The sequence below is a fragment of the Strongylocentrotus purpuratus genome, unplaced genomic scaffold (genome assembly GCF_000002235.5).
Source record: "Strongylocentrotus purpuratus isolate Spur 01 unplaced genomic scaffold, Spur_5.0 spur5_contig_41, whole genome shotgun sequence".
Lineage (NCBI taxonomy): Eukaryota > Metazoa > Echinodermata > Echinoidea > Camarodonta > Strongylocentrotidae > Strongylocentrotus > Strongylocentrotus purpuratus.
Genome location: NW_022145073.1, coordinates 113055 through 124508, shown reverse-complemented (window position 1 = coordinate 124508; position 11454 = coordinate 113055). Strand labels below are relative to the sequence as shown.

Here is an 11454-nt window from a genome sequence, read left to right as displayed (position 1 = left end):
GTCAACAATCGAAGCCCCTAGGTCAAAGGCTGTCGAGCAGTCGCCGCCCGGTCGCCGCTGGAAGATTAGTCGGTCACTGGGCGGCGAGTCCAAAATAGGTCGGCAGCCTTTGACCTAGCGCCTTCGATTTTTGACCTAAATTGCTCGGCGGCGAACACGCTCGATTAGTTCGGTGCCCGGGCGGCGAACGGCCAGGCACCGAGCGTATTTTTGGAGCTCCGCGATCACTGGCCGCGCCGCCGGGCAATTTCTTAAAATCAGCCGGGGCTGGTGGAGACCGCCCGCTCGCAATCGGAGGGTCAACGGTCGGTCACTGCCAGGACACCGCGCGAAAAAGCTCCGCGATTTCGCCAGTTTTTACCTAAAATCGCTCGCGACCGGTCGTCGCCGCCCGGACGCCGGCCTAATCGAGCGTGCACCGTCGAGCAATTAAGGTCAAAATCGAAGCCCCTAGGTCAAAGGCTGTCGAGCAGTCGCCGCCGACTGAGGTCGCCGCTGGAAGATGAGTCGGTCACTGGGCGGCGAGTCCAAAATAGGTCGGCAGCCTTTGACCTAGCGCCTTCGATTTTTGACCTAAATTGCTCGCGGCGAACGCTCGATTAGTTCGGTGCCGGGCGGCGAACGGCCAGGCACCCAGCGTATTTTGGAGCTCCGCCGATCACTGGCCGCGCGCCGGGCAATTTCTTTCTTTAAAATCAGCCGGGGGCTGGTGGGAGACGCCCCGGCAATCGGAGGGTCACCGGTCGGTCACTGCCGGGACATCGCGCGAAAAAGCTCCGCGATTTCGCCCAGTCCAGTTTTTACCTAAAATCGCTCGGCGACGGTCGCCGCCCGGACGCCGGCCTAATCGAGCGTTCACCGTCGAGCGATTAGGTCAAAAATCGAAGCCCCTAGGTCAAAGGCTGTCGAGCAGTCGCCGCCCGGTCGCCGCTGGGAGATCAGTCGGTCACCTGGCGGCGAGTCCAAAATAGGTCGGCCAGCCTTTGACCCTAGCGCCTTCGATTTTTGACCTAAATTGCTCGGCGGCGAACGCGATCGTTATTTCGGGCCCGGGCGGCGGAACGGCCAGGCACCGAGCGTATTTTGGAGCCCCGCCGATCAGTGGCCGGCCGCCAGGCAATTTCTTTAAAATCAGCCGGTGGCTGGTGGGAGACCGCCCGGCAATCGGAGGGTCATCGGTCGGTCACTGCAGGGACACCGCGCGAAAAAGCTCCGCGAATTCGCCCAGTTTTTACCTAAAATCGACCGGCCACGACGGGAAATCGACAGGTCACCGCCCCAGGCATCGCTGGGGCTCTACAGCCTGCTCGACTTCTCCAACAATCTATCATTTGCACTAGGTGTTTAAAAACAAACAAACTTGTTCTCTTTATCAACTCCTTACATAATTCAAGGATTCTCTTCAAATTTTGGCAACACCCAATGGAAGAGTATTGAGAATTGTCCACAAATTATGTTACATACCTACGGAAGTGTCATAGAAAATTTCATTAAGCCATAGCTTTCCTATTCCGCGTTCAATTATGTTCCCAATTATGGAGATCTGTTTCATTCCATTGTAGCTTTATTTTAAAAACTACTTGACTTTAGCCTTCTTAAGCAGATCAACTTACTCTCTGCAACTCTCAGCAATCTTGAAAACAGTCAATAACCTGAAAGAAAAAAAGAAAAGAAAAAAAACAATTGCATTTCATAAAATACCAATATGATTATATTACAAAAATAAATACAAATAGTGAGCCCTCATTCAATGCTTAAAGATACTATGTCCCTTTTGCAGCCACAATCAAATTCTGTAGAACTTTATAGGAATTATGAATATGTCATGTATGTCCTATCTGTGAAGTTTAAACGTTTAGCAGTGTCCTAATATTCAAATTATGCAAAGAAACCCGTTTACTTGCTACATTAGCTTCACTGTCAGACACTATTGAGTGACTCACTAGCTTTTTTTCTTCTTTGGAAATAACATACATGTATAAAATGAGCTGTAAAGGGTATATGAGCATTTGTCAACATCAATATCCCACTTCTGCTTGTAATGGCCAAAATTAAACTGATTGAATCTTTGCGCAGCATAAAATGTACGACCATTCGGTACAATGGTCTGAAAATCAGACCATTACTTACTGGCTCTATAGCTCTTAAGTCGATTTGACAACTAATAGTCGTTATTTTCCAACTTAAAGACATTTTCAAGCCCCCTTTTTTTAGGGAAGTTCTAAATTAGTATTATCTTTCAAATGCTGTTGAAATTTAACCTTTTCATTTTGTTGGCCTGCAAATGGGACATAGTACCTTTGAAGGCAAAGACCAGTTTTGGTCATGCGATTGCATTGTGAAAAAAACGTTGTGGAATCGATCAGAAAAGGTTGCTCAGCTAGCATATAAGTATTGGTGTGATCTGGATCATCAAAATGATGAGATTTGACCCAGTCTTGGTAAAGTTACAAGCACTGTACACAGAAAGATGTATGTGGGACTACGCGACACACACAGAATAATAATTATTTTTTTGATTAACACAATAAGACTAACTAGATGGAACTTAGACTGCGTGCAGTCGAAAATGATGCCTCCGCTATAGAGCGATTTTACAAACCAAATCGGAAGCAATTTTTAATATTCAAGTTTGATTGTAATCCATTATCAAGTTTGATTGTAATCCATTATCAGGTTCTCAGAATATTTTGATTACAAGCTATTTCAGTTTGAGAGTAATGCCTCTGGCTACTTTGTAGTGGAGGCATGAAAATCGAGAATGATCTTATCTGTTTGGATTGAAATCAATCATATTGTGATGATAATTTCATCCATCAAAGTCCTTAGTAACTACCGTTCCAAAGATGGTGAAAATAAACAAGACATACCTCCTCGTCCCCTTCCTCCGCCCGAATTCTCCCCTTCCGCGTCCACCGCCGCCTCGTCCACCGAAACAGCGTCCTCCTCCTCATCCACCAAATCCACCTGTAACAAACATTGTATGTCTAGTTAGAATCCACTGTATCGTATTTGTATAATAATTAAAAATTATATTATTAAAGGTATAGACCAGTTCTGGTCATGCAATTCAATTGCATTGTGAAAAGAAACGTTGTGGAATCGATCAGAAAAGTTTGATCATCTATAAGTATTGGTGTGTACTGCAAGGTTCTGGAATCATCAAAATGATACAAAATTTTGCCAGCAGTATTTGGTAAATTAAAGCACTGTACACAGAAAGATGTATATGGGACTATGTGATATCTATCCAGGCCGAATCTATATTTTAACTAGATGGAATTCGACTGCGTGCAGTCGAAAATGATGCCTCCGTCATAAAGCAATTTTACAAACCAAGACAAGAAATTTTTTCGAATTCAAATTCAATTGTAATCCATTAACAGGTTCTCAGAATATCGTGATTACAAGCTATTTTGCATACATAATGAGCCATGACCTTTGACCTTATGAACCAAGAATTTACTCAGTTCATTGGCTCTGCAAGTAACATACATGACCTAATTTTGTCAGGAATCCATCGGTTGGTTCTTGAGATAACGCGATCACAAGCTGTTTTTGCATACATAATGTGCGCTGTGGCCTTTGACCTTTGACCTCGTGACCCCAAAATTTAATCAATTCATCGACTCTGCAAGTAACATACATGACCTAAGTTTGGCAGCAATCCATCAATCGGTTCTTCAGATAACGCGATCACGAGCTGTTTTTGCATACATAATGAGCCTGTGACCTTTGACCTCGTAATCCCAAAATCTAATCAGTTCATCGGCTCTGCAAGATACATACATGACCAAAGTTTGGCACAAATCCATCAATCGGTTCTTCAGATAACGCGATCACGAAAACGGGACGTACGTACGTACATACAGACGGACGGACAACCCGAAAACATAATGCCTCCGGCTACTTCGTAACGGAGGCATAACAATCAGGGTTTCATTCTCCTTTAAATGAAGTTGGGTGGGGTGGGGCAAGAGGTGGGACACATCACACACAGCACAAACCCATATCCATCGTAATTAATCATAAATTCATCAGATCATTAACAATTGTTATGCTTGGGGACTTCTCGCTCAGCCAAATTGAACAGCCAAATCTTGCACAATCTAATTTTCATACCCTGTACAAAAGTGGCCAGTGCTCATCCAAGTATGAATTATTATCACATGTGTTGGCATCATATGATAGACAAGAGCTTCCCCATCCATACATATGACAATTTCCCGAGAATGTTTCACATTTTTTATTTATTTGGCAGAATATTTAAAAGTTTCAACTTTGATTTTTTAGACACTCGGTATACCTACACTCCAAAAACTTTCTTCCGTCAAAGTCCAAAGCCCCTGTCAAAGTCCAAAGCACCTGTCATCAAAACAAAAAATAAAAAGTACAAGTAAAACATGACAAAAATATAAAAAACAAACAATTAAATAAACCAAGTTAGATTGCATCACAAATTCAACTTTGGTAACAACTAATTTGCATACTTTGATGTCACTCAAACATTTCATAATACAGTCCAACCTCATTATAACAATTCAGTATGTCATACATATCAACCATCAAGGCCCCATTGCATAAAACTATCTAGTATCTTTACAATTAATGATATCTCTACAAACTATGGTAAATACCATTGATTTCTTGATGTTTATTAGCTAAGCAGTGTTTGCAGAGATACCATTAATTGTAAAGATACAATAGTTTTATACCACAGGGCCCTGGACTTGACAAAACACTACCTACCGTATGTACTTTTGATGCTAATTAACATGCTACAATTGATTTTTCCCCAAAGGTCACTACATTAATTATCCATCCTGATAGGTTTCTTTCAGATAGCAGAGGAGGGCAGTACAAATATGTATCAAGATTCCATTCATTCTTTTGGAAGCCACCTAGCCATCATCAAAATTGTATAAAAAAAAAAAAAGAAGAAAAAAAAGAAAAGAAAGGAGGCCCCCCCCCCCCAAAAATGAAGCGGGCGGGGACGCTAAACATGTAAAAAAAAATTAATGGCCTAACTCAAATCTTTTGGGACCCATAAAATAGCTTTAACTTAGACAAATTTTGATTTAGGACGATCATAAAATAATAGGACAAAACAGGTTGGGCTACGTGTAGACTTTCAACCATAGCAATTTTGACTTATCCAAGTTCGACTAAGGCAAGGTCAGCTGTACTATATGTATTGCATTGGACTAAAATCAAAATACATCTATCATTTGCACTAGGTGTTTAAAAAAAACAAACTTGTTCTTCTTTATCAACTCCTTACATAATTCATGGATTCTCTTCAAATTTTGGCAACACCCAATGAAAGAGTATTGAGAATTGTCCACAAAATGATGTTACATACTTACGAAAGTGTCAAAAATGTTATATAGAAAATTTCATTAAGCCATAGCTTTCCTATTCCGCGTTCAATTATGTTCCCAATTATGCAGATCTGTTTCATTCCATCGTAGCTTTAATTTAAAAACTACTTGACTTCAGCCTTCTTAAGCAGATCAACTTACTCTCTATTAACAACTAATATCAACTTACCGGTACTAACCAAGTCTCTAAAGAACAGTCAAAACTGAAATACAAATAGAAAAAAAAAAAAAAAAAACAATTACATTGCATAAAATTCCAGAATATGAACATATCACAAAATAAATACAAATGGAAATAATGAGGCCTCATTCATAATGCTGAATTACATAAATACAACGGCCCGTATTCTGAAGTTGTGTCTAACATAGGTTGCGTTTATCTAGCAAATTTTGGCTAGAATCAGGTTCTCAAACGTCTTTCAGGCAAATTTAGAAGTAGATAAACGCAAAGCCTTTTTCAAACGTCTTTAGATATGGGCATATCAAAAGACGCAAAAAGGTGCGTTTTGTATGTGACATACAGCCAGAATCACGTTTCTGAGAGATCGATAAACGCAAAGCTGTTTTGTACCTCACATACAAATAGGACCACACAGGTGTGTTGTACAAGCATACGTGTGAAGTTGACCTCCGAGAAACTGTCTGCTTCCGGGTCAAACGAGCTGAGCTGAGCAGCTGCGAAGAGACAAGGCCTTTATTGTGAATCGTGAAGTGTAGATAAACGCGACATCCCGCAAATCACGATCGTATAGTGGGGTTCGATAGTGGGGTTCGATAGTGGGGTACGATATGTACATATCTAATGGCAAGCCTAGATAAACGCGCCCTTAGTCATGTCTTAAGTTAAACGACTGTTTAGTTAGACACGACTTTAACGCGAGGTCATGTCTAAGTCCTGTTTAACTAAATTTTGTATTCTGAAGTAGTGTCTAAGTCTTGTCTAACTAAACAACTGTTTAAGTCCTGTCTAAGTCGTGTTTAACTAAAAAACTGTTTAAGTTCTGCGCAAGTCGTGTTTAACTTTTAGTCATGACTTTCTGCGCATGGCCAATAGGCGTTAATTCTGACGATAGACCCAATGCGCATGCATGCGCGCACGGATAAATAAATTAACGCGCACAGCTAGCTGTGTGCGTGCTGGTACCATGGTGATGTGATCGTGACGTAATGACTAGACTGCATGTACTGTGTACGTAGTACATATGTACTGTACGTACTCAGACCTGCCAACCTCAAGAGTTCAAAAACTGTATTCTTAATCCCAAAAGTTGTATTTTACTGACAAAAGTTATATTCTTAAAAATAAACACGGACTGTGACATGATGGATCAATGCCTCTTACAGTTCCTACAAACAGGAAGAAAATTGTTATGGATCATTGGCTGAATATGCATGATTTTGTCACGACTGGTGTGTTCAATGAACCAATGAACATCCCCAAATGGCCGATGTGAGATGCTTGTAGGATACTTTAGAGGTCAGAATGGGCATTTTGCCATTAGTAATGGCACACACACAGAATTTTAAAAAAATATATAAAAAAAAAAAAAAAAATTAGGGCGCAATTTCCCCCCCCCCCCCCCTTTTATTTTACTTTTGCCTTGGATTTAGGCCTGTTTTGACTTTTGGATTTTATAATGAAGCCAGGAATTTGTCTGTCTGATGTGGACTCGTCTCTAGACCCACTGTATGGATTTTATTTTTAATCAAGGCAATGAATCCCATTGACTTTTTGGTAAGCCTGCAAGGTCTTAGTAGGGAGGCCAATGCCCGGGCGTAAGGCTTCTACGCCTACGATTTGTGCGCTCGTCGTCCAAGTCAGAAAATTACCAGAAGAAAAAAAAGGGGAAAAAAAAGAAAAAAAATATCTATGGAATAAAATGTATAACAAATACACAATTACACACTCCACAACATACCTATAATCTCGGATCTGTAACGGTCTTTCACCATTTATTGACGATCTTCCAGATTTTGACATATTTTAATCCATTAATTGGGCTAGCAGACGAAAATAACGGACGCACAAGAGAAACTAGAAGGGTCCTAGAGGGCGATGAGGTTAGCTCACTAAAATCCTTCTCAATGACTGAAGGTAAAGCCTAAAAATATGGAATCAATTTAATATCAAAGAACTTTTGATAGAGATTAACATATCAGATGTGCACAAATGTCACTTTTAACAACTAGAAAATATAAAGAAAAAAGATTATATCTTTTTAATTGCAGATTTTTACAAACTGCACATTCGAAGGTAGATAGAGTACGATGTTTTTGTCAATCTTGCGTCGGTTTGAGCCCCATAGCTAGAGCCATCTCAAATTGAGAAGAAAAACTGTGAACAGAGACCTCATTGTTCCAGCCCCAAATAGAAGTCTTGCGACATCATTATATGAATATGTATGAGCTCCGGTCTCATCGCGCGCAAAACAAATTTGACGTAGTCTCACACATAGTACCTTATTCTCAGCACTAGACACCAGTGTCGTGCAGTAATGTATGAGAAGTGTAACAAAAGACATTTCAGTAAAAAAAAAAAGTCTATGTGAGCAGTCTATACTCCAATTGAGAAGTGTAATGAATGCCATGATTTGAACGTGTGTGTTTTAGTGTATGATATCATCATATGGTTAGTGAGAGAGAGAGAGAGGGAGAGAAATATCTCCGTAAGTAGTACACGTCTATCAATGCGTGCAGTCATGTTTGATTCCGTATTGTGATCGCTACAAGTGCAAGTTGGATTTATCGATCGATGATAATGCAGTGTCAGATCTTTACTCATGAGGAAATAGTAATTGAATACATCGCAAAACTAAGGTAGACCTCTAGGCCTAGATCTATTTATTTATTTCAATTACTTTCTTAATTTACAATGAGTGGCTTTCGAGCTTTCTCTCTATCATGTTTTGACCCTCCATGCCATGGCTAGCATGGCTCGATTGCGGTTTGCATGCAATTACCGTACCTGAATGAATGTACTTTCGCGCGAAGTTTTGAACTTGTTGTCCGGGCAATGACCATGATGACACGCCCATTCCCTCGGGCCTGTCTAATTCTCAACGTAATTGAAATTGATTGTTTCAAGGCTCGTCTTACGGACGGCCAGGCGCGCGCGTAGAAGGAAATGTATAATTATGAGCTGGATATCTCCTATTTTATGGACATTCTGGAGTCGGCAGATGGGTGAGTTGTCTTAGTGAAAGTAAATGCTTTCTTTTAATCTTAGTTTTATTATAAACAAAGTAGTAATTAAAAAGTTAGATTTGGGCATTGGCCTCCCGGCGCTATACGCTAGAGTAGTTCCGTATCCATTTTTTTAGCAGTTTAATAATCCATTCTTAGGCTTAGCAAAGGAATTTTAGCCCAATTTGTTACTAATTTGAATCATAATCATGATATAGAGGTCTAGGGCCTATTGCATTTTCCACCTGAATTTGGATCACATCCGACATCGGGAAACCTCCGTTTAGTTTAGGGCTTCGATGTCGACGTCGTTGCTCAGTACCATCTCTACGCTATAGCTCTGCACCTCAAACTGAAGCTATCAGTCCAAAATTATGCACATTTCTCGCATGCACGATACCATAAACCATACGAGAAGTTTGCATAATTTTGGACTGATAGCTTCAGTTTGAGTTGCAAAGCTATAGATCTACCGTAGAGACGGTACTGAGCGACAACATCGACATCGAAGCCTTAAAGTTTAAACGGAGGTTTCCTGATGTCGGATGTGATCCAAACTAGTCTATGTCTAGGTCTAGATCAAACTTTTAGACCTATGGCTATGAATTAAAATTAGTAAAAAATTGGGCTAAATTTCCTTTGCTAAGAATGGATATGAAACTGCTAAAAAAAATGGACACGGAACTACACTAGCGCCGGCCTCCCTGGCTATACACAACGCCGCAGCAACAATTATAAACCTCTGAGTCTGCTCTGTACGGTAAGCGGTACAGGGGTGTGTTTTGACTAACGTGTGGCTGCAAACATGACTTTCCATGCAGCATAATGAGAAGGAAATCTCGAATTATCAACTTACCTAAACGACGTGTACAACTAAGGTCAAGATTCGGCTTCACAAGGCAAGATTTTGTCCAAGAGACAAACCACAAAGTGACGATGCTCTCGCGACGACAAATGTGTTGTTGTGTTTTGGTTTAATGGCGATTAGTCAGTAATTTGACTATTGTCACCAAAATACTTTACGGCACGCGTTATATCTCTCATTTTTGTATTTTTTAAAAATATATTTATTTCGTTTTATATTTATCTATCTTTTAAGATAGTATCGAAAAATAATATTGTAAGCAAAACATTCATGGGCTTTGTTAGTGTTTTTTAACAGTACGTGCAGATTATTTGTTATATCACATAGGCCCTACACACAATACATAAATGGTAGGCAATCTTTTGGAACCTGTAGAGGTTTGCGCACGTCACTACGTAAAGGAAATGTTGACGCCCCCTAATGAATATGCATTATGCTTGTGCCGACACGGCGTGTGTACTGCCGGTGTACTGTCCGTACACGCTGTGCATGCATATCTATCTAGGCTATGACAGCACATCTGCACTACCGATTCAAGCAAGAGAATATATGTATTTCACTACACTTTTATTGTTTTGAATACATTAATTGCATCTATACTTGCATCAATTAAGTTAGTGCATTTCTAAATTTGTATTGTACTGTTGTGACTTCATACTTGCATCAAATAAGTTATTGCATCTAACCTGTTCCAAACTGCATTTTGCGTGTCTCAAATTTATATCTTTGTCATGGGTGCATTGTTTGCATCAATCAAGTTATTGCATTGTACATGTTCCAATCTGCATTCTACGTGCTTCAAAGTTTCTATCTTTCGGTAATTGTATTGTTTTGACTACACACTCCAATTATTTAAGTTATTATATTGTACATGTTCCAAGCTGCATTCTACGTGTACCAAAATTTCTATCTTTGGGTAATTGTATTGTTTTGCCTACACACTCCCATCATTCAAATTATTGCATTGTACATGTTCCAAGCTGCATTTACGTGTTCCAAATTTTCTATCTTTACGGGATAATATTCTTTTGCCTACACACTCCCATCATTCAAATTATTGCAATGTACATGTTCCAAGCTGCATTCTACGTGTTCCAAAATTTCTATCTTTGGGTAATTGTATTGTTTTGCCTACACACTCCCATCATTCAAATTATTGCATTGTACATGTTCCAAGCTGCATTCTACGTGTTCCAAAATGTCTATCTTTACGGGATAATATTCTTTTGCCTACACACTCCCATCATTCAAATTATTGCATTGTACATGTTCCAAGCTGCATTCTACGTGTTCCAAAATTTCTATCTTTGGGTAATTGTATTGTTTTGCCTACACACTCCCATCATTCAAATTATTGCATTGTACATGTTCCAAGCTGCATTCTACGTGTTCCAAAATGTCTATCTTTATGGGATAATATTGTTTTGCCTACACACTCCCATTATTCAAATTATTGCATTGTACATGTTCCAAGCTGCATTCTACGTGTTCCAAAATTTCTATCTTTGGGTAATTGTATTGTTTTGCCTACACACTCCCATTATTTAAGTTATTGCATTGTATATGTTCCAAACTGCATTCTACGTGTACCAAAATTTCTATTTTTGGTAATTGTGTTGTTTTTGCCTACACACTCCCATCATTCAAATTATTGCATTGTACATGTTCCAAGCTGCATTCTACGTGTTCCAAAATGTCTATCTTTACGGGATAATATTCTTTTGCCTACACACTCCCATCATTCAAATTATTGCAATGTACATGTTCCAAGCTGCATTCTACGTGTTCCAAAATTTCTATCTTTGGGTAATTGTAATGTTTTGCCTACACACTCCCATCATTCAAATTATTGCATTGTACATGTTCCAAGCTGCATTCTACGTGTTCCAAAATTTCTATCTTTGGGTAATTGTATTGTTTTGCCTATATCATTCAAATTATTGCATTGTACATGTTCCAAGCTGCATTCTACGTGTTCCAAAATTTCTATCTTTGGGTAATTGTAATGTTTTGCCTACACACTCC

At 39.7% G+C, this 11454-nt stretch overlaps 1 long non-coding RNA gene across 1 annotated transcript; it reads right to left on the bottom strand.

Moving 5' to 3' along the window:
- Positions 1-1637: 1637 nt before the first annotated feature.
- Positions 1638-9542, bottom strand: LOC105445319. Its single transcript, XR_004064374.1, has 5 exons — positions 9421-9542; positions 5551-5584; positions 4311-4365; positions 2871-2967; positions 1638-1652 (listed from the first exon to the last, which is right to left on the bottom strand). It is a non-coding gene; the product is annotated as an uncharacterized LOC105445319 (long non-coding RNA).
- Positions 9543-11454: the final 1912 nt, after the last annotated feature.